General features: G+C 32.0%; 1 protein-coding gene across 4 annotated transcripts in view; it reads right to left on the bottom strand.

The window, feature by feature from the left end:
* The window catches only part of adarb1b (adenosine deaminase RNA specific B1b), a 202,830-nt gene that overhangs the window by 128,113 nt on the left and 50,699 nt on the right, over positions 1–24,018 (bottom strand). For all 4 annotated transcript variants that reach the window (XM_051119039.1, XM_051119038.1, XM_051119042.1 and 1 more), the window contains one exon: positions 8,047–8,128. The gene's annotated coding sequence lies outside the window, so the exon portion shown is untranslated. The remainder of the gene's footprint in view (positions 1–8,046; positions 8,129–24,018) is intronic.

Below are 24,018 nucleotides of genomic sequence, written 5' to 3'. Positions count from 1 at the left end.
TAAATAAATAAGTAAATAAATAAATACATTTCAATATTTTCTAATATATAATATAATTAATTATTATATTATATATAATTTATATTACATATATTATATTATATACAATTATTTATTATAAGTAAATTATTTATTATTTATATTATATTTATTTCTGTTTTCTCACTACATATTTACAATACTTTTGTGTTACTTCATAGTTTTGCTCATTTTACTATTCAAAATAGCTGAAAATAGTGACAACTATTAAACAAACTGGTACTTTTGGATTAGATTTATTAAAATAATATAATATAATAAATAAATAAAAGATGAAATAATTAAAAATGTACTGTATATAAAAAATAGTGATATTCAGAATATTAGTTAAAAAATATATTTCCTTACCCACACATAATTATATTTATATTAAATTTATTTACTTACTAATATATAAACACAGAAACATAGATAGAAAGTAATATCCAGAATATTAATTAGAAACAAACAAACAAACAAACAAACAAACAATGTATGCATGTATGTATTCATTTATATACTTCTAAAATGCTTAAAGTTTCTATTTTTGTTGTTTTCTTTTAACAGAAAATGTCAATCACTCTGAAAAAAAAAAAAACAGATTGTGTATAAAAAAGGATTATGCTTGCAGTCCTGAATTATTTTAACATGACTGTGTTAAAATGCTTAACTTAAATTTTCAATTGCTGTTTCCTTTTAACAGAAAATGCCAATCACTCTGAAAGAAAATGAAAGATTGTTTAAAAAAAAAAAAAAAAAAAAAACATTCTGATGTCTGCAGTTGAGAAATACTTTAGCACGACTGTGTTAAAAGGAACACTGCTACTCTTATTTCAAGCCTGTGCACAGAGTGAAACACAAAAAACGATTTAAAAAGTCTCGCTCAGATTGAGACGAGCCCATGCAGACCTCAAACTGGAAAGACCTGCAACCCCCTTCTAGTCTCGACCTGTATCGCACAGCAAGAAGCCGTTCCCCCCATGAAAATGATCGATGAATGCTTTATTCGACATTGCCAGTTCTGACATATATAAAGTACTGGACCATTATAGAATTTAATGCCTCACTAGCCACATATGAAATAAAAGAGAGATTTTAATATCGCTGTGAAAAGATGTATTGCTGTTCTACATAACAAAGGACACCGGCACAAGGAGATTTATCTCTCTTCGATTTGGTTAGCTGCTGCACAAGTCCCAGATCTGCATTTGTAACGGCAAAACTCATGACGCTGCACTGCGGTCCTGCATCTCTTTATCAGCAGGGTCATCCATCAATAGCGAGGAGGAGCGGGAGGGTGGCGAACGGGACGGCAGAAACAATATTGATGTCAGCGACTGCTAGGCACGGAGACGATCTGTGGGTGACTACACAGGCATCAATAAGAGACCAACAGTGAGTGCATGCTTTTTCCCATTCATTTTCTCCATAGGCATTTCAGAAAATTCCTCAATAAAGCATTAAACCTTAACTCAACTCAAGCGGGACAGAGATGAATCACATTAAAACATGATTCAGACTTCCTTTCTGAAGAAAACGGGTGGGATATGAAACCCTGAACCACGTTGTTCCTTTCTATAGTGGTCTGGCTGTTGTGGCTCGGATCCAGGTATCGGATCATTGGGAGTCTGGGCAGAACTTCCTGCAAAAGCTCTCAGATGAGAATTTTGGAAAGCAGGGAGCGGATTTATAATAAGGTCTACAGGGAGTGACTATATTCATCTCTGATCAATATGCAGTAACAGCACAGCTGAATAAGTTGTACAAAACTCAGAAAAAAAAAAATGTTTGCTTTATTGGATGTGGAACAGGATTGGGCAAGATCTAACCCATGTCCCGTGGAGAATAATGTCCGTGTTTCTTTGACTTATGATAGACTTTTATAAGTCAGCATGGGACAGTTGTTATTTTGAAGGGTTACTACAGATCTGTAAATAAGGTAAACAGTAAATAAAGAGCAGGATGTAACCTAAACAAGTAAAGACGACAGAAAACTTTTGTTAGGCATATACTGATGAGTTGAGGTGGGTACTAATGTGGCTCATCCACCAATTTAGAGTTTGAACTAGTTAGTCCAAGTCCAAAACAAACAAAACAGCATGTAGCACAAAATCACAAATAAAATAAAATAAAATAAAAATAGAATAGTTGGACTTTCATTTTGAAATTAGATTAGAATAAAATAATTAAAATAAATGTATAATAAATAAAATAAATAAATACACTACAAAAAACAAAGTAATGTAAAAATAAAAAATAAAAACAAGACAAAATAAAATTAAATTAAAACATTAAAATAAAATAAAAAAACAAATAAGACAAAAACAAAAAAGTTGTACAGAATGAAAGCTGGACATTCATTTTGCAATTACATTTAAATAAAATAATTAAAATAAATAAATAATTAATAAAATGAATTAAAAAAAATAAATAAAATACAACAAAACTACACACACAAAAAAACTAAACTAAACAAAAGACAAAATTAAAAACATTGAAACAAAATAAAAAAAAAGACAGAACTAAACAAAAAACAAAAAGTTAGAATGTACAGAATGAAGGTTGGACATTCATTTTGCAATCAGATTAAAATACAATAATTAAAATAAATATATAATAAATAAAAAATAATAAATAAATAAAACAAAACTACACAAAACAAAATAAACACTAAAAACAAAATAAGACAAAATTAAATAAATAAAAACCTTGAAATTGAATAAAAAACAGATAAGACAAAACTAAAAACAAAAAACAAAATGTTAGAATATACAAAGAAAGCTGGACATTCATTTTGCAATTAGATTAAAATAAAATAAAATAAATATATAATAAATAAAATAAATTCAAAATAAAATAAAATAAAATAAAAATAAACTACACAAAGTAAAAAAAACAAAAAAAAAACAAGATAAAATAAAAAACAAATAAAATAAAATAAAATGAAAAATAAAAGGTAGAATGTAAAGAATGAAAGTTGGACATTCATTTTGCAATTAGACTGAAATAAAATAAATTAAAATAAAATAAAAATAAAATAAACAATTACAAATATTTTAAATAAAATAAAAAATAAAAAAAACTACACAAAACAGAATAAAAATGTGAGAAAAAGCAAAAAACAAAATAAGATAAAATAAAATCTTAAAATAAAATAATAAAAACATTACAATAAAATAAAATAAAACAATATAGTTAGAATATACAGAACGAAAGTTGGACATTTATTTTGCAAGTACATTATTCATTTTGTTATTAGTGTTTTAGAATATTAACTAAATATTTAAACATTACATAGTGCTAGATGATGACATTTTAACTTCAAGCAAGTGCTAGGTGATGCCAAAAGTAATTGAAAATGTAAAAATATGCGTTAAAAACTGTAATAAATAAATACATTTAATTTGCAATCAAATATTCAATAGCAGTGAACGTATATTGCTCTATATACACTGATAATTGTATTTGAACAAAACAGACCAAAAAGAATGTATATACACATTGGCTAATACTCAATTTGGTACCAATATATTGTGCAATCTACAATTAGAACCTAATAAAATAAGACCTTGTTTCACGTGCATTGCTACAAGATTATTCAATAAATAAACCTTTTTTGGAGGAATTTCCATATAAACAATACTGATATTGTGATAAACACTGCTGCTGTGATATAAAATTACTCTTACCATGATCTACACGATTTTAGTTACACCACCCACCTCTGTGTGGGACGGTGAGAATGAGACAGAAGAAGAGAGAGATTAGACGCTTTCATTAATCTTATTTAGCGCTGGAGAGTGAATGCCCTTGATTAGAGATCTCAGCTCATCTGCAGTCTCTTCCCTGCAAAGCATCTCTCTGGCATCACCTGCAGAGCGGCAGCGAGCAGGTGCTCATCTGCTCTCTCCACCCCGCTGCTCCCACGAGTCCCCGCCGCAGTCTTAAGGCTGTCGTTTTGTAAGACAGTTAATTCCTCAAAGCAAATGAAAGAAACCTCGAAGGGCCCAGAATCACAGAATGCTCCAGACCCCAGGCACCCATGTCTTTCGAAGGCTTACTTCTAAAAACAAGAGGCGCTTTTCACCAGGGACGAGCAAAGCCCCAAGGTTTTGTTAAGCTGCCGCAACAAGCGCAGAGACAGCTCTCGAACAATGCAGGCTTGGAAAAGCCATTCCCATCAGCCTGAATGAACATGCCGAACTCCCTCAAATCTGACAGGCTTCTTGATGAGGTGAAGAGTGGATCATAATGAAATCAGCTTTGGGTTTGACTTTGACAGAAGGAACGAAAAGACCCTGCTCTATTAATCGCCTTAAAATAGCACAGAAATGACGTAAGACCCGAGAGGACACAGTAAATGCTCAACCGCTTTCAAGTGTGCAGCTAATGAAAGTGTATTACGAGTTATTTCTTTGAGTAATCCGGTATTGATTCTTAACATCCAAAGATTGATCTGTTAATCCAAACCTTTTAGCACATATGAAAATACTTGATAAATATTGGTAGCATGTAGGGCTGTCACTAACGATTATTTTAGTAATCGAGTAATCGGTTTATTACTCTGACGATTGTAGCAGTGAGTCAATTAATGAGTAATCATATGGTTTTATTGAACAAAATTTTAAAATACATAACGTACTATAACAATAGAACTAATGTGCATTATACATTATAGCAAATGCCTACATAGGGCGGCAACGACTTGACGATTGTTTTTACACTTTACAGCGGAATCTAAATCTTGTTTAATATTAACTAAACAACATTTAATTCAAATGTCCGCTTAAACTTTAATATTTGGCCATTTCTTTATAACAGAAATGCTACAGCCACTGTCATTTTTTGAATATGTGGACATCAAAATGTGTAAACTCAGAGCGAGGGTTTGAGCTTTTATTTTGAAATCGCAATGAACAGTAAGCATATTGATTAAGATATTAATGTATTCTTCTGTGCTTGTGTAGGTTTATAAATGATTTACCTTATGAATCTGATAAAGTGGCACATGTTGCGTTCCCAGATAAACATTATAATAAACGTTAACCTACAACAACATGCACAGATGGAGTTTGAGACGCTCCGCACATGTAAACGATGACTGTTTGTGTGGAGCAGCATTTACTGTGAACGGAGACGCATCTACACTCATGTAAATAATTCAAGCGCATATATTAAATCAGCATTGCATGTATTTATTTAATTGAATCATAGCATTTGTGAATTCACTATAGTATTACGCTTATGATTTTTAAATGGGTTTAATATAGCATGCAGCCTTGGAAACTGGTCTAATAATGCGTTTCATGGATTCTTGTTCGTGGAATGTGCCACTTTCGGTATTTTGCCGGTTTCTCGACATAGCAAACTGCCGTCTAGGTTTTTTTTTTTTTTTTAATTCAAGCACTCGACTGAATCGAGCAAGCGTGATAACCCTAATCATTATTAGGGCTGCCCTCAACTAAAGATTTTTCTTGTCAAGAATATTTGTTTTCCATTTGAACTGGTTTACGTAAAAGTAGACATTTAACTCTCTATATAGATATATTTTTCATGTCAGTAAAGCAAGTATACACAGAATTTCAAAGTTTCCCACTTAAGTTCACAGAGACTGAGACGGCAGAAAGAGCATCCTGTTTGCTTTCATTATTTTACAAAAGCGCAATGTTTTGTTGTTATTGTCAGTGCACACAAACAAATATATTACATGTTTTACTTTTATCTGTATGACCAAAAATGACAGAGTATTTTAAGTCATGCAGTGAGTGCGCTACTGAGCTTCCACACTCTGCACAGGCACTTCAATAGCGCATTTATCTAGGTTAACATTAGATTGAGCTGCAATGCAAAGTTACTTCTACATACATCTTTAAGATGAAAAGCCATATTTGAGGTCAATGAATGACAGGTGAGCCTTTGGATGTCCTGCCCAATGTACTATATTACCACACAGACCCACCGTTAACTATCTGTCCGTCACAGACTGCGTGATTTCGCCACTTCCTGTGGAATTTTTTTTTACTGCAACCAAGCAACTAATCAAATTTTAGTTGACCAATCCTCTTCTCGTCAACTAACGGTTAGTCGACTATTAAGAAGCAGCCCTAATCATTATATCAGTGTAGTGCAGTAACCTGTAACAGCTAAAGATGCAAATATAAGGGGTAAAAGTGCATGAACAATCAAAACAAGGCATTTTATCAAACTGAAATAAATAGTGAATCAGTGTCATTATCCAGCCTTAAAGTGTATACGGTTTGAATGGTAACTGGCGTCAATAACAGAACTTGATGCAAGTCATCAGAGTTAAAAAGTGAGAAGTAATGAATCCAGGCCAATGTAATTTCATCTCCGAGGCTGCCGTATGTCTCTTCTGGCAAGTCATGGAAACCTATCACAAAGGCTATTTTCATATCTCTTTTGTTAAATAAATTAATGCAACTCCTAAATTCTTAAAAAGATGAGTCATATTACCAAGACAGGAGTAATAAATGTAATTTTCCATTGCTCTTCCAATTTAAATCAGAGAACTGACTGTGACTTGGGGATGTGTTAAAAAAAAAAAAAAAGGCAATTTTGCTCCTTAAATGGCTTAACAGAATATGTCCTGTCCCAAAATGAGAAATCATTGTTTCAACCAATTAGGGAAAAAAAAGAAATAAGTAAAAACCAGCAAAACAAAGTCAAAACAGTCTAGGCATAATTTTATCATACACAGACTGAACACTACAAAAAAAAAAAAATATTTATAGCATAAATACTAACACTCAAAAGTTTAGGGTTGTTAAGATTTTTTTAAAAAAGATGCATTCAATGTATCAAAACTGACAAAAAAATTCTGCTTTAATGCATTAAATATTTAAAATACATGTTTAATGATTTTTTATGCATTAAAAAAGCTGATTATTCGATTAAAAAGCAGTAAAAACGGTAATATTTTCAACATATATAACAATAAGAAATGTTTCTTGAGCAGCAAATCAACATATGTGTGATCCTGGACCACAAAACCAGTCATAAGGGTCAATTTTTCAAAATTGACATTTATACATCATCAATTGACGTGTGGTTTGTTATGATAGGACAATATTTGCAAAAATCTAAATATTGAGAAAATCACCTTTAAAGTTTCCAAATGAAGTTCTTAGCAATGCTTATTGGTAATCAAAAATTAAGTTTTGATATATTTACAGTAGGAATTTTACTAAATATCTCCATGGAACATGATCTTTACTTAATTTCCTAATGCTTTTTGGCATTAAAAAAAAAAAAAAAAAAAATCTATAATTTTGACCCATACAATGTATTTTTGGCTATTGCTACAAATATACCCCAGCGACTTAAGACTGGTTTTGTGGTCCAGGGTCACATATTAGAATGATTTCTGAAGGATCATGTAACACTGAAGACTAAAGTAACAATGCTGAAAATTCAGCTTTGCATCACAGGAATAAATTACATTTGACAGTACATTCAAACAGAATATGTTGATTTTAAATTGAAATAATATTTCACAGTATTACTGTTTTTACTATATTTTTGAACAAATGAATACAGCATTGGTGAGCAAAAAAGACTTCTTTCAAAAACATTACAAAATATTATCTAAAAATACCACAAAAGTACTTCCTCAAACAACTGAGCCAATGTCAACAATTCATGAACTATGTTCATCAAAACTACATTATGAGCAAATTCATGGAAATTTACCAACACATTTTTGCTCCCGAGGTCAGCAGACACTAAAACATCCGCCTTATCAGTCTCACACTTGTGAGTCACAAGACAAAAAGCGATCATGACAACAGAGAAAAACACACTGCATTAAAATCACCCCAATGGTCATAATTCGATATAACGCTTAGCACAAGTGCCTACAGTTCTGCTAAAGTCCTTGGAGAAACCCGACACATCAGCAACAGGCACAAAGCAACAGTTTTAATTTGCCGCATCCTACCATCAGTCTTCCAGCTCTTTCTCTTTCCACGGCATGTGAAAAACCTCTGTGTTCACTGCAGATTCACTTACCTGCTATTATAAAGCAGTGGATGTTGCTCCAATCTCTTACAGCCTTGAACAAGATCGTCCCGCTGTGAGTCTCCACTTCTTCCTGAAACACAAAGACGAATAAAACATCAGGCCAGAGCTAAAGTGGTTCTCTCTACCGATCCTGATCCTAAGAGCAAATCTAAACTGAGAGGACTCTGTGAGAGAAATAAGCACCATAAATGGAGAAATTCCCCCAAACCCAGATGTCACACATTTTAGAGGTAATTTACACTTAACAATCACTGTCTAAACACCTCCTATCTGCTTCCACATACAACTGGGGCAAGCTTTAAGTAAACTTCAGTTATTCTTCACAAATAAAGATATTGCACTACATTATACAGACATACACATGTAACATGGACACGTAATATTATTATTATTTCTCTTAACAATCAAAGCTGCATTTATTTGATTAAAAATGCAGTAAAAGCAGTAATATTGTGAAATATTATTAAAATTTAAAATCACTATTTTCTATTTAAATATTTTGTAAAATGTAATTTATTCCTGTGATGCAAAGCTGAATTTTTTAGCATCATTACTCCAGTCCTCAGTGTCACATGATCCTTCAGAAATCATTCTAATATGCTGATTTGCTGCCTAAGAACATTTATTATTATCAATGATGAAAACAGCTGTCATATTTCAGTCAACTTGAAATACCATCTAACACAAGACCTTTTTTTTAATCAAGCAGACGAACAGAAACGGCGGGTGGCATCTTTCAAGTGCCACTAACTAGGGCATGTTTTGAAAATTTTATCTCACTGATGTCATTGCATAAGCATCAAGGTTGAGTTCTTCCTGGCAAGTGGACTTGTTGGCATGAGATAGTGTTTTACAAAGCAGACTGGAATCTTCAAAGGCCTCAGACTGTAGCTTATAGTGAAAACTGGTCCCCCCCCCATCATCCGTGGCGTAAAGAAAGGCTGTCAAAAGAGTGACTGCCCCTCTTTGTTATCATAAATACAGCCCTGAGAGCTAAGGAAAGAAAACTTAATAGAGGTTTCAAAATAGATGACATCACTGCCACCCTGAAATGGAGGTCTAAAAATAGAAAGCATATCCCACCAAAGGAGACAGACAACATAGTTCAATTAGGCGGTTCAGGATAAAGAAGAAAGGCAGGTGTATGGAGACTGTAAATATACCACCTTTCACAAACATAATAACTTCCCTCTGATGTCTTTTATTACCGGCCCCTTTTCGCTATGATGCGTTTTCTTGACATGAGATCTATTATATGAACGGTTGTGTGACAGTTTAATACCAAAACTAGGGCTGGGCGCAAACCAGTGTATATGTGTGTATATACGTGTGTGTGTGTGTGTGTGTGTGTGTGTGTGTGTATAGAGAGAGAGATTTTTAATGGTTTTTAAAGACAATTCTTATGCTCATTAAGGCAACATTTATTTGATCAAAAATACTGAAAAAAAACAGTAATATTGCAAAATGTTATTACAATATAAAATAATGTTTTTTATTTTAATATACTTTAAAATACAATTTATTCCCGTGATGCAAAACTGAATTTTAAGTGTCACATGATCCTTCAGAAATAATTCCAATATGCTGATTTATTATCAATGTTGAAAACAGTTGTGCTGTTTAATATTTTTGTGGAACCTGTGATACTTTCTTCAGAATTCTTTGATCAATAAAAGGTTAAAAAGAACAGCATTTATTTACAATGGAAAGGTTTTCTAACAATATACACTACTGTTCAAAAGTTTAGGGTCAGACATTTTTTTGTGCTCTTTCTTTTTTTGAAAGAAATTAATACTTTTGTTCACCATGAATGTTTTAAATAATAAAAAGTGATAGCATAGATTTACATTGTTAGAAAATATTTATACTTTGAATAAATGCTGTACTTTTTAACTTCATCAAAGAATCCTGGAAAAAAAAAAAAAAAAAAAAAAATCACGTTCCAAAAAATATTTGGCAGCACAGCTGTTTCAAACATTGATCATTCTAATAATAAATCAGCATATTAGAATGATTTTTGAAGGATCATGTGACACAGAAGGCTGGAGTAACAGAAGAATATATATAGACCATTTCGTCAGATGTAAACATACTGGTCCCGATACACTTCTTGTTTCTTTATATATATATATATATATATATATATATAACACAGATTTTACATAATTCTGACATGACTTGAACCAAAAGTCACTGCTGACAAATAGATTTCAGTGCTACTTAATTAGCGTTATAATAGTCATATCTAATTATATACCATTATAACAAAAACTGAAAATAATAGAAAAAAACTATAATAAATAGTTAACATAATAACATACTTTATTTTTACCTTCACATTAAAAATACCTATTTAAATGTGTTAAAAACTAACACATTGACTATTTTAGTCAAGTGTCTTAAATGGCATGTAAAATATAATCATTATGAAACTTAAAAGCAAAGTATGACAAAGGAGTATTTCACATCCAGAAACTTCAAAAAGGTCCCGCATCGCTGTTTTACCTTTTTTGTAAAGGGTGTTTGATCTTTGCATGTTCACTTCGTAAACACTGGGTCGGTACTTCTGCAGCGATGCAGGGCGATTTTGAAGTTGGAGGAGAAAATAAGATTGGAGTTTTTTGACATACCCTAACTGTCATAAACAGGAACACACACCGTCCACGGTGAGCTAGACCAAGACGAGTGTTTGCAGTTAAAAAGTATATAAATTGTATATTTTTTTTTTTTTTTTTTTTTTAGAAAATAACAGATCGTTTCACTAGATAAGACCCTTCTTCCTCGGTTGGGATCATTTAGAGCGCATTGAAGCTGCATTTAAACTGCATTTTGGAACCATAGATGTCCATCATATGGAGAGAAATCCTGAAATGTTTGCCTCAAACATAATTTCTTTATGACTGAAGAAAGCATAGATATGAACATCTTGGATGACAAGACAGTGAATACATTATCCGTAAATTTTTGTTCTGGAAGGGAACTACTCCTTTAATATTTACAATGCTACTTATTTTTATAAATCAACAAAATAATTATTATATAAATGAAATAATCCACATACCACACAGCACTACTGAGTCCCAAAAAAAGGTGCTGAACTGGCAGCCTTATTTTCTGCCTCAATGCAACACAGCAAAGCGAAACTTAGCTTGGTTTTCCAGACAGACAACTTATTGTGAAACATCAATAGTTGAAACAGAGAAAGACAGCTGGCATGGATTACTGCCCAAATACTTGTCAGCCAGCGAATAATAGATATGTTTTGAGAGAGAGCAGAAAACAAAGGCTGGATCAGGTTATGGGCAGTACCTGTTCTAGGGTGTTCAGGTGGAGGCGACAAACAATGTGTAGGCCAGAGGCCAAGAGTTCAGTCAGGATCTGGATAAGGTTGCACATGGGAATCAGGCTAGAGGTTATTCCTCCGGGAACGGTTACAGTGCAGATGAAGAGAAAGAATAAGAGATAGGGTGCCAAAAGGAGAAAGATGGACAAGATTGTGCACAACTAAAGCCTAAATATATCAGCCAATCAGAATCCTGAGCTACAGATATTAACACATAACAAATCAGCCAACTCTTCACCGTATTTAAACAGTTAGTTCACCCAAAAATGCAAATTCTGTCATTAGTTACTCACTCTCATGTCGTTCCAAACCCATAAGACCTTCATTCATCTTTGGAAGTCGTTACTTTTGTTTTCTTTGGACACAAAACGTATTTGAACCACTGATGTCACATGATTTTAATGACCTTACTACCTTTCTGAGACTTGAACATGTTAGTTGTGCCGCTGTTTATGCAGAGTCAGAAAGCTCTTGGATTTCATCAAAAATATCTTAATTTGTGTTCTGAAGGTCTTGTGGGTTTGAAATGACATGAGGGTGAGCAATTAATGACAGTTTTCATTTTTGGGTGAACTATTCTTTTAACTATGATTTTTCCTTCAAACTCTTAATTTGCTGCTTATTAGTAGTTAGTAATGTAGTTTTTAAGTTAAGGCATGGAGTAGGGTTAAGAGACTTAAAATATGGTAATGCAGATGCATGCAATGCATTAATCTGTGCTATATAAGTACTAATAAACAGCCAATAGTTTAGTAATATGCATGCTAACAAGCAACTAGTTAATAGTGAGAATTGGTCTCTAAACTAAAATGTTACCCTGGTAATTGGTTAATGGTAAGTTTACCTTACTGTACAGTCAAAAAGTGTAATAAATCGAATCTGACTTGTCATTTTACAGTAAAATACTGTATTTTAGTATAATTTACAATGAAAAACATACTGACTTTACTAGAATTCCGTGTTTTTTGTGTTTGTTTTGTTTTGTTTTTAAATTGAAAGAATTGTTTCTTATTTAAGGAATAAATCTAATACTAATAATATGAAAACTAAAAATAAATTATCAATTACAATTACTAAAAAACAACAATAAAATGATAAAAATTAAAACGATAATAAAAACAAGTAAACAATGTAAACAATAATAAATAACACACAAAACAAAACAAAAAAAAAAATAAAACAAATATATATGAACAATAAATAAATCAAAAACAACACATAACTAAAATACCCCTGTTGTTTAATGGTAAGTTTTCTTACTGTACAGCAAAAAACTGCAATAAATTCAATGGGACATGTCATTTTACAGTAAAATACTGTTCAATTTATTGGAGTTTTTTTTTAGTAAAAAAAAAAAAAAAAAAAAAAAAAAAAAACACAACAACGGACAAGTCATCTCATAATTTACAGTGAAAACATACTGGCCTTCCCAGAACCCCCTGTAATTTTTTTTTTTTTAAATAATTCACTTTTTACTGACAATTTACAGTTAAAAAAAAAAAACATCAGATCTTCACAGAATTCCCTGTGTGCTTCTCCCCCCCCCCATTTAAATAATTATGATTATGTTTATGTTTATGTTTATATATATATATATATATATATATATATATATATATAGATAGATAGATAGATAGATAGATATAGATAGATATAGATATATAGATATATATAGATATATGGTCTTTATATATGTGAAGGACTTTGTGCATACCCTATATATTTGTATTTAGCACAGCTAGGGAAAAGTTACTTTAAATAACCAAAATAAAATATCTAAAATGATAAAGCAATATTTTGTGGCCAAATTGTCCATAATATTTCAGTAATTACAGAATCAAAAGTATGAGTGTCAATAAAGATTTAATATTTTTAATAAAACAGTGTCAATAAAAGATTTAATATTATTTGATTTAAACTTCAGTCACAAAAATGACATTACAATTGGTTTGATTCATTTCTGAGAAACTGTTTCAGCCCAAATCAATTCCAAACTGAATTGAGCGATGACTCAGTGAATCAATAGAGATTTTGTTTTAGTTATATTAAAAGTTGTTGGTCTCCGCTGACATTGAAAAATACTATGTAAGTCAATGAGGACCATGAAGTGTTTGGTTACACACATTCACATCAAAATATCATCTTTTGTGTTCAGTAGAAGAAAGAAATTTTTCTGGGTGAGCAATGGCTTTAAATTTGATATAGTAAATTACCCCAACCTACTCAACTCCACTTAACGTAACGTGGCACTTTCACCAGAGTTTCTACCGTTAACATCCCTTTTCAGACATTCAACCGCAGTAACAGAGTGATCGTCAACTGTGGTCGGCACTGACACTCCGTTCACCCGTGCGGTCAGTCTGTCTTAAAAACCACAGCATCTGCCGTTCACATCAGCTCCACAGAATGTGGTTTTGTCCTGAAATACTCTGCATGCTTCATAACAACAAAACATTTTCTGGAAACATACAAAGACCTTTCATACAAAAATAAACCGCTAATAACATCCAGCGAATCAGCGCATTTCCCGGCGTTACACAGGAATGCATGAGATTGTGTAATTTAGCTCCCGCCTGACTGAATAAATATCCGATAATATAAATACCCCCGCAGTCAAAACGCGCTCTCGGCACTGCAGACGCTTTAAAAATACAGATTTCCCAGAAATAAAAATGAACTAAGTGCTTCCAAAAGCCCCTACGAGCATGCTTGTGTGTTTTCCAGTCCCTCATTGTTAAAACGACAGCAAATTGCTTTAAATTCGACCAACTCCGCCAATGAAAAAAGGGTCGATGTCAGTCAATTAGCTTCTTAACCCAACAGGCATCAATTGTGTGATGCATTTCAGGAGGTAAAATATGGGGGATGTCAGTACGGCTTTGTAGAGAAGACAGAATTAAGACATTACAGGCCTAATGAGTCCTAAACCACCAAAGGAGAGCAGCCGACTCAGCAGAAACACACACTGCAGTCGCCTGGGTAAAAGAAACAAGGAGGTCCGCGGCGTCGCCGCCTCTGCATACTAAAACAGCTCGCACAATTACCGCACTCTCTCATGTGGCACTGTGAAACGATCACCATCATCATCCTCATTAACGTAAACAAGGTTGATAATTTGCATTTAGACAACTAATGCCTTTATCTGCTAATTACTGTATCTGTTTAAGGAAAGACACTACAGGTTTTTTCACGCAATGGTCAATTTTGAGTTTGTGCACTATTTGGATTTTTATAATTTGTTGGTTTAGACTAGTGAAAAGAAACAATCCTTAATGCACGTTTAAGTGTTTATTTTATTGCACAATATCTATTTGCATCTGTAGGTGTTAATTACAGTACATTTCTCAAAAATAGTCCAGCATCTCCACTTCAGCAGCTTGTACACCACATTTTCATTTTCATTCCTATCTATATTCTGAAGGTTTATATGAAGGGTTTGCTCATATATGATTTGCATGATTTATATAACAATTTATTCCCAAAAATTATGTTTTCTACTGGTCATTGACAGCATTTTCTGATTACTTAATTGGTTATTTTCATGTATTTATGAATGCATTTATGTATTTATGTGTTTATGTTGTATGTGTTTGACATTTTATTACATTTTTTGACATTTTATATTTTCTTTGATTTTTTTTTACAATTGCTTTTTTTTTCTTTTCTTTTATCAGTTCCTACTCATTGCAAAAAAAAAAAAAAAAAAGAAAAGTTCAAGAACATGTCTCCACAAAAGAAAAACTCATACAGGTATTTATGCATTTATTTTTAATAATTTGTTTGATATTTTATTATACCTTTTTATTTTATTTTATTTTATTTTAACCAGTTTCCATTCCTATGTGTATTTTTAATTTTTTTTTTTTTTTTTTTTTTTACGTTTTATTATATTTTATTTTTTATTTTTTATATTCTGTGCTTGAAAGGATTAGGTTTTATTTTATCAGTTCCTATTCATTGCAAAAATAGAAAAACTTATACAGGTATTTATTTATGTATTTATTTTATTATACTTCTTTATTTTGAGACATTTTATCTTTTTTTATTTTATTTAATTTATGTTATTTTATTTTTACCAGTTCCCACTTTTTTTGCAAAAAAAAAAAAAAGTTTTGGAACATTTTTCCACAAAAGATAAAGTCATACAAGTATTTATTTATTTATGTATTTATTTTTAATTATTTTATTATTTACATTATATTATATTTTTTAAAACTTAAAAAAAAAGACATTTTATTATATATATAGTTTCCATTCCAGTGTGTGTTTTTTTTTTTTTTTTAATTTTGGAACATTTTTTCACAAAACAAAGTCATACAGTTATTTTATTTTATTTAATTTTATTTAATTTTATTTATATTTATTTAATTTTATTTAATTTTTTTTTTTTTTTTTTTTTTTTTTTTATTTAAGCACCAGTCCCCATTCATTACAAAAAGTTCTGGAACTTTCTTTTTTTTTTTCCCCCACGAAGGAAAAAGTCATACAGATGTGAAACAACATGTGGGTGAGTAAACAATGAGCATTTTCACTTTAAGCGAACTAACCCTCTAAGGCAACAAACAGTCATCAGTTTCAGGAAATCTGATATTCTTCCATAACGGCCGTCAGACACGTCAGCACTCTAGCTAGAAAACCGTGCAGTCACCAATTCAATGGCCATCTCTCAAGCGACCTTATTAATACCATCCAAACATGATTTATTATTTATTGCACCTGAATGTCTACAAGGGTCCGGGTCTGTCTGATGGATATCTGTGCGACAGCAGCCCATTATTTCCAGCATGTCATATTGAATTCTGCAGGAGTGCACTCAATTTTCCCTGAGCCGCAGACCCGGGGGCCAGGGGGCCGGTTTTAGCTGGGCCGCCACAATGGCAAGGGGAAATCTGACAGGATCTCGCTCTGTCAAAATTACATTTCAGTCAGATGGAGACGGCCCCTCTGCATGCCGCTAATGGATTAGCCCTTTTTTTCCCGCTGACCGAATGGGGAAATCGATGACATCATGGCTGCGGGGCCAACGGCTGCGGATTCAATGAGCGTTGATGACTGTTTGAGAAGTATCAAGCTTTTGATCTGTGCCTGAACCCTTTGGTAATGAGCAAGATCAATTTTGATTGTTGTAGCTGATGATCTATGAGGCTGAGGGCAATTTCATATTCATGCCGAGGCGGCCGTTTGTGGCGCCTAATTGAGCATAGGCTTGATTAAAATTCATCGCGCTCCACGCGGTCTCTATTTTGGGGAGGTTCAAGTAACAGCTCTGTCACCCAAATTGGCTCCGCCGAAAAGTTCGAACCTGTTAATCAGCAGGAGGAGCGGTAATGTACCACCGGGAATGGGGGTCTTAAAGAAGAGATGACAAGCTCCACATTGAAGTAAACATCAATCTGATTTAACAAGACAATGTCATTAAAGGAACCTGAGGGGATTTATTAAAAAGACACATGCTAAGAGGTGTGGGATTGAGGATTTCGCATTGAATAGGAGCTGAAGCTGTGTGATTTGGATTGGTTTGACAAGTTGAGGCAAATTAGGGTGGTGTAAAGGAAAAGAGAAGTTTATTTCTGAACACAAGAAACCCTAAACGAAGAAAAGTCCAGATGGAAGGCAATTAGCCGATGTGTTGTAGCTGAAAGCCGCTCAAGCTCCGCCTCTGTTTAGTGATTAAATGAAATCCCTGACGCCCTCTTGCAAAAAAAAATAAACAAATAAATTAAAAAAAAGGAAACATTTTATCAAATGATTAAAGGAATGGAACTACTACTAAATAATATGAAAACTAAATCATCAATAAATAATTAATAAAAAAGTTAAATAAAATAAGAAAATAAGAAACCATAATAAAAAAAACAAAGTAAAATAAATAAAAAAGAAAACCAGAACAAATAAATAAATAACACAAAATGACAAATAAATGTAACAAATTCATTAAATTATCATCAATAAATAACAATTAAGTAAACAACAAAAATAAAAAAAATAAAAAAAAAAACAAAAAGACCAAAACACAAACAAAAAAATAAAAAATGATAAAAAAAAGGGAACAAAAATTATCATCATCAATAAATAATTCTTAAAAACAACAAATAAAATGAATACAACAAATAAAGAAAACAAAAAACAAATTAATTAAAAAAAAAATAAAATTAATAATTTACAAAGACTCAAAGACTGGAAAAAAAAAGAATGAAACTACTACTACTACTACTACTACTAATAATAATAATAATAATAATAATATGGAAACTAAATACATGTCATTATTAATAGATAACAATTAATAAAAATAATTAAATAATAAAAAAAACAAGTAAAGGAACCATAATAAATAATAAATAAAACTAAAATAATTATTTAAAAAAACAACAAAAATAAATAAATAAAACAGTGGTAAACAATGTAAAAACCAAAAAAATAAACAAACAACAAATAAATAAAATGTAAACAATACATGAAACAACAAATAAAATGAAAAAAAAAAAATCAACACCAAAAATAACAAATAAACAAATACAACATAAGTAAATAAAACAATAATATATAAACAATCAAACACACCCATCCATCCATCCATCCATCCATCACATCGAGGTACAATAAAGCAGTCAGCTTCATGCCCTGTATTCTCAACATCATTTATACTGAAAAGTGATTAACCAGAGTCTTGTTCAGAAAGGCTCCCTATTTGCAGACAACAGGCCAGCAAGCGTCCAACTGTGAAATGGAAACGACTGAAAAGAAACACTGGCGTTTTGTTTGAATGCAACGGATTACTCTCTTTAAGGAAAAAAAGGTGGCAGAGGAATAGAGGTGGTTCCTCTAAGCTTCTTTTTGCACGATAACGTGCAATTACGTTAAGCATGGCACTCAGAATGAACCCTACCAAGACAGACAGGCGGTCTTAATCCCTCCTTTCATAGTGGCTGCAAATTACATATTGCTAAGGATCAGTTACATTACGAAAACATTACAAGCAATTCTAGCGAATTATCTATAATGACCACAATGCAGTGCGCTTCCAAGGAGCCATTTAAACCTCCTATTGAAACTTCCAACATCAAACAATACCAAAAGCACCCATCACACAATAATGGCATGTCGTAAAACACTTGAACATTCTACTTAACCGCTGTAACATAAATAAACAAATACTTCCAAAAAGACAGAAAAAAGAGAAAAAGGGGGAAAAAAAAAAAAAAAAAAAAAAAAAAACTTACTTCTACTGCTATTACTAAAATAACTAAAAAATTATTATTCTATAAAAAAAATCAATAATTCTATTGTTATTATTAAACTATTAATAAATATTAATATTTATTTTCATTTTTACTTTAGTGTATTTAAATGCATTTCAATAAAATCGAAATATTTATGTTTAGAATAATAACAAATTTATAGTAAAACAACTAAAGTTAAAGTAAATAGAAAAAACTTCTACTGCTACTAATAAAATAACAAAAATTATTATATATTAAAAAAATCAAATACATTTCTTTATCAAACTATTAATAAATAAACAATTAATAATGTATTATTTATTATTAATTTATAAATAAAAAATATATATCAAAATAAGTAAATTAAAGTACACCAATAATACTAACAGATATTTTATTTTTAATAATCATTTACTTCAGTGTATTTAAATACATTTAAATAAAATCTAAATATTTATTGTTTAGATTAATAAACATAATACAAATAACTAAAATTATACTACTTTTAAATATAAACAAATAAATGCATGCATGCATAAATAAATAAACAAATAAACATTTATAAAATACAGATAAAAACTTCTACTGCTACTACTAAAATAAAAATATTATATAAAATTAATAATTAAATAAATGTCATTATTATTAAACAATTAATAAATAAACAATAATTAATAGCCGTAATAATTAATAAATAAAAATGCATATCAAAATAGGTAAATAAAACAAAAATACACCAATAATACTAACCTATTTTATTTTGATAATCATTTACTTCAGTGTATTTAAATACATTGAAATACAATCTAAATATTTATTTGTTTAGATTAATTAACTTCTAATATAAAATAACTACTTTAAAAGATAAACAATTAATGCATAAATAAATAAATAAATAAATAAATAAATAACTTACTTCTACTGATACTACTAAAATAAAAAATTATTTTAATGTTAAATAATATAATAATAATATAATAATATAATATTATCAAATTAATTACATTATTATTTTTATTAAATTATTAATAAGTCATTTATAATTCATAACTGTAATAATAAATAAATCAATTTATAACAACAACTAAATAAGCAAATAAAATCAAATCAAAAGCAATAATACTAATAAATACTTTCATTTTTACTTTCAGTGTATTTAAATACATTTAAATCAATTCTAAACAACTATATTTAGATTAATACATTTAGAATAAAGATAATTGGTAATTAAACCATTTCAAAAATAAATACATTAAATAAACAATTAACAATAAACAACTAAAGTACTACTACTACTACTACTACTACTAAATAAATTCATGCTAAAGTAAAGCATTAATGTAACAGATACTATTTTAAAATGCCCCACACTTCAGTATATGATGAGTGTCATGTCAGTTATTTTCTTAACGTTATGCAAATGAGCAGCAACTACCAATGGAAGTGCAGACTGTGACACTAATGACACCTACTTAGGCTATTTTGCGAACGCACCTTCCACTGAGAAAAATGAGGTCTTGGCCTTTCACACTGACACCAGTGACTCGACACAACAGAAACGACAACAAACTCATTAGCGCAGACCATCCGAAAGAGAAGCAGGTCTCATTTACATGTGAGCATCTCTTCCCTTGAGAGGCCGTCATTAGCAGTCTGCAACTCCACTGATTCTCCGGCCCGGGGCCTGACAGCTGTGCTACGGCTAGTATGCTTACGGAGACCCTCGTGATGGACATTACTGCAGTCTCGCTGTCCATGCAGCTCCGACGTCAGCAGATGAATGAATTCAGGGTGTAATCTAGCAGCCTTCACCACCGAGCAACTACAAGCTGACGCAAAAGCGGGATCGATTGGGTGCGGGGTTGTAAATGGATTGCAGAGGTGTGCTGTCGGTATCGATAGCGTGTGCTGTGCTGCAAACAAGAGGCCCTCCTTTCACATACCGATTCACTTATGCAGCATCCTGGGCCGCCTGAAGCAACTCTCACTATTCCAGCATGGCACATTCTGAATAAATGAAAAGCATCGGAGTAATCTGGTGCTGATCTACCTTCGCGCTGGGAGTTCAGGCAACGGACGTGACTCTGGAGATGATCTGGATCTTCTCAAAAAAAAAAAAAAAAAAAAAAAAAACCTGTATTCCACATGGCTCAGCTCTGTACGGGACACAGGCGTTCAGATAGAGGTCATGTTTTCAGGAAACACTTTAAAAGAAAATAATAACCCTTTGAGATGGTCCATGATTTTTGGGAAACACACTGCTTTGAGCTGCCATTTCACTTCTAAACATCTCTTTAATCAATGAGCAAGTCATAAAGAGTCGAGCAAAGCATGTTAACTGTTCTGTCGCTGACTTTACTAACGAGCACAGAACACTATTTAGAGACTCAGCCTCAGAGGAGACGAGAGAGCAGTGGATTTATTGATTTATTATCTGTATATTACATTGCTGCCACACAGATATAATATAAACCTGATTTCTTTCCCAGCTGTTTAACTTTACAGACATAACCAATTGTTTTTATAAACTGTTTTTTTTAACATAAACGTGTGTGTATTTTTTAAACCATTTAAGCACAATAAGACATGAAAGAGTACTTCGTTTAGTACTCACATGGCATGTGACAGCCGCTTTTTGTGCACATGCTTCGAATGTGTATGCTCAGAAAACCCTATATCAGAAGTTTAAACTGATATAGCTTTGAAACGCATGATTTCAACACGATAGATATGATAATCAAAACCAAACAGGGTTTTTTTTGGCAGAGTATCCAACATACAAGCTGTAATGGCTCAGCCCTATTCTGAAAAAGGGGGCGGGGAGCAGAAGCTCATTTGCATTTAAAGAGACATGCACGAATACAGCATGTTTGGGGTTCCCCTCAAATTAGGCATTTTAAAAGGGGTCACACTATGCTTTTTCACTTTTTAAATTTTAGTCAGTGTATGGCGTGTATGTTTGGACATAAAAAAAAGATCTACAAAGTCACAAATCTCAAAGTCCACTCCAAAAGGAGATATTTCTTAAAAAAAAATCCCTTTTCAAGAACTACAACGAATGGCCCCTGTGGACTACAGCGTGGTTTTCTGGGTGCCGTGATGTCACAACGCGGCAGATTAGAATATCATTACAATAAATCTTGGATTTGAACGGTTGGGGGGGGTGGGTTGGGACGAGGTGGGGGATTAGCCTAACTTTAGCGATGCAGCGCAGAGAGCAGCTTCTAGGACGCTTCAACGAGCCGTGGTGGGGCTTGTATAAATACAAGCATTGACTAGATCAGCTCCGGTGGCCAGGTCGGAGCCGTAACGCTTCGCAGACATGTAAAGTGTGTGGTAAAAGATTTATTCATCATACAGTGTAGATAGCTTTACTTATAACGTGAGTGTTTATAAAAATGCATAAACTTACACAAGACTAGGCTAGGCTAATTAGTGATGATGTTCTTTGATAAAGTTAATTTTCTTTGCTCGTTTTCTGTAATTAGTAACGTACAATGTTTTTATTAATTTGTTGTCATGTTAAATACAAATTAAGTCGTATTAAAAACATTAGGCTGCTTTTAGCCTTATGCTGAAGCTGGTTTTGGGCAATGAAACTAAGTATGTAAATAATTTAATAAATTAGCACGATAATAACATGTAGCGGTGATCTCGCAGGCTGACGATAGGACCCAACACTACAGTAGCGTCAACTATACCTTAATATATCCCTAACTATAACGGAACAGACTGAACTTGCTGCTTTGGCAAGGGGCGTGGCAGTACTAACACAGCCTAAGCTGTTCGCCAATCACAACGCAGTGGGACAGCTAACCAATCACAACAAGTATCGTTTTTCGGAAGGCGGGCCTTCATCAAACCCAGGAGTAATCGAGCCATTTGTGCCAGGCTGGGGAGAAAGGCATTGTAATAACGTAAATTATGTGAAAAAATAATGCGTTTTTAAAACCACCAAGCATGAGAGCATGTACTAGAGTACACCCCCAAAACAAAATCAAGACTTTGTAAAAGAGCATAACAGGACCCCTTTAAAATGATATAATAAATGATCTGTGGGGTATTCTGAGCTGAAACTTCACAGACACGTTCTGGGGACACCTGAGACATGAGGGGGCATGATAGGTTTCCTATAATAAAATGCATGACGTGACCAAAAGTAAATAGCTGAAAGCAGTACAGAAGGTTCTACAGATATTCTGCAAATCTAATTTGACAAAGCTGCACAGAGTTTCAGTGAGAACCTGCCTGTGTATGAACTATAAATCAACATTAACACATTCCTGGTGAGATATTTGTCATTTTAAAGATGATCTGGAAAATCAAGACTCGAGAGGACAAGTGAGGACAGGAATCTGGCTCTCCTACAATGCACACAACAGAGCTGATTTTGTTCTGCAAAACAGGGAAGAAAACTCAGAGTTGACTAATAAAAAAAAAAAAAGAGCACCATACTGAGAGATTTCACATGAGCCATATTAATAATCAAATGAAAATGTCAATCAGGTCTGAATGGCTGATGCAATGAAATCAGACATGAAAAATGCATCCAGTTTGAAAGTGACAGTCAATCAAGACATCCTACAATGTATGGTAGTCAACATTTGAAGTGGATCGAAAAAAAGTTCAAAGTTGCCCTAAGACAAGACAGGTATTGTTCTGGTTTTAGGACAACTTTGATGAAAGTTTTGATCCACTTCAAATGTTGACTACTGTATACATGTACACTGTGCATATTATTACATGTCTTGAAATGGTATACATTTTTTTACAATTTAAAAAAAATGTTTAGTATATACAATATATAAAATAGGTATTTTATTAATATAAAAGTTTATTATGATTTAATTTTAGTGCTGTCAGATGATTAATTGCGATTAATCACATCCAAAATAAAAGTTTTCGTTTACATAATATATGTGTGTGTACTGTTATGTATAAATACACATGCATGTATATATTTCAGAAAAATGTTGTTTTTATATTTTATATTAAAAATATTTATATATATAAAATCAGTTATATGAATATAAATATATGTATATACATGAATATGTAAATACATGTAAATATTTTCAAAATATATAGTGTATGTGAGTGAATTCATATATACATAATAAATATACACAGTATACACACATGTAAACAAATGTTTATTTTGGATGCGATTAATTGCAATTAATCATTTGACAGCACCATTTAATTTATATTAAATAAACTAATACATAATCTCAAACTACAATATTTACCTACATTACTACAGTTTGGTGTAGACAATTTTAGTTAGTTCTTCATCTGTGTACTCCGGTTCAAAAAGGTAGGGTAGGGTGAAAAACTGGTCCGACTAGTGTTAATTTCACTATGGAAATCTATGACGAAAAATGTAGTCGTTGA

Source organism: Labeo rohita, chromosome 9 (genome assembly GCF_022985175.1).
Source record: "Labeo rohita strain BAU-BD-2019 chromosome 9, IGBB_LRoh.1.0, whole genome shotgun sequence".
In the NCBI taxonomy this organism is placed as follows: domain Eukaryota; kingdom Metazoa; phylum Chordata; class Actinopteri; order Cypriniformes; family Cyprinidae; genus Labeo; species Labeo rohita.
Note: the sequence above shows the minus strand (reverse complement) of the source record. Positions and strands in the feature narration are given on the sequence as shown.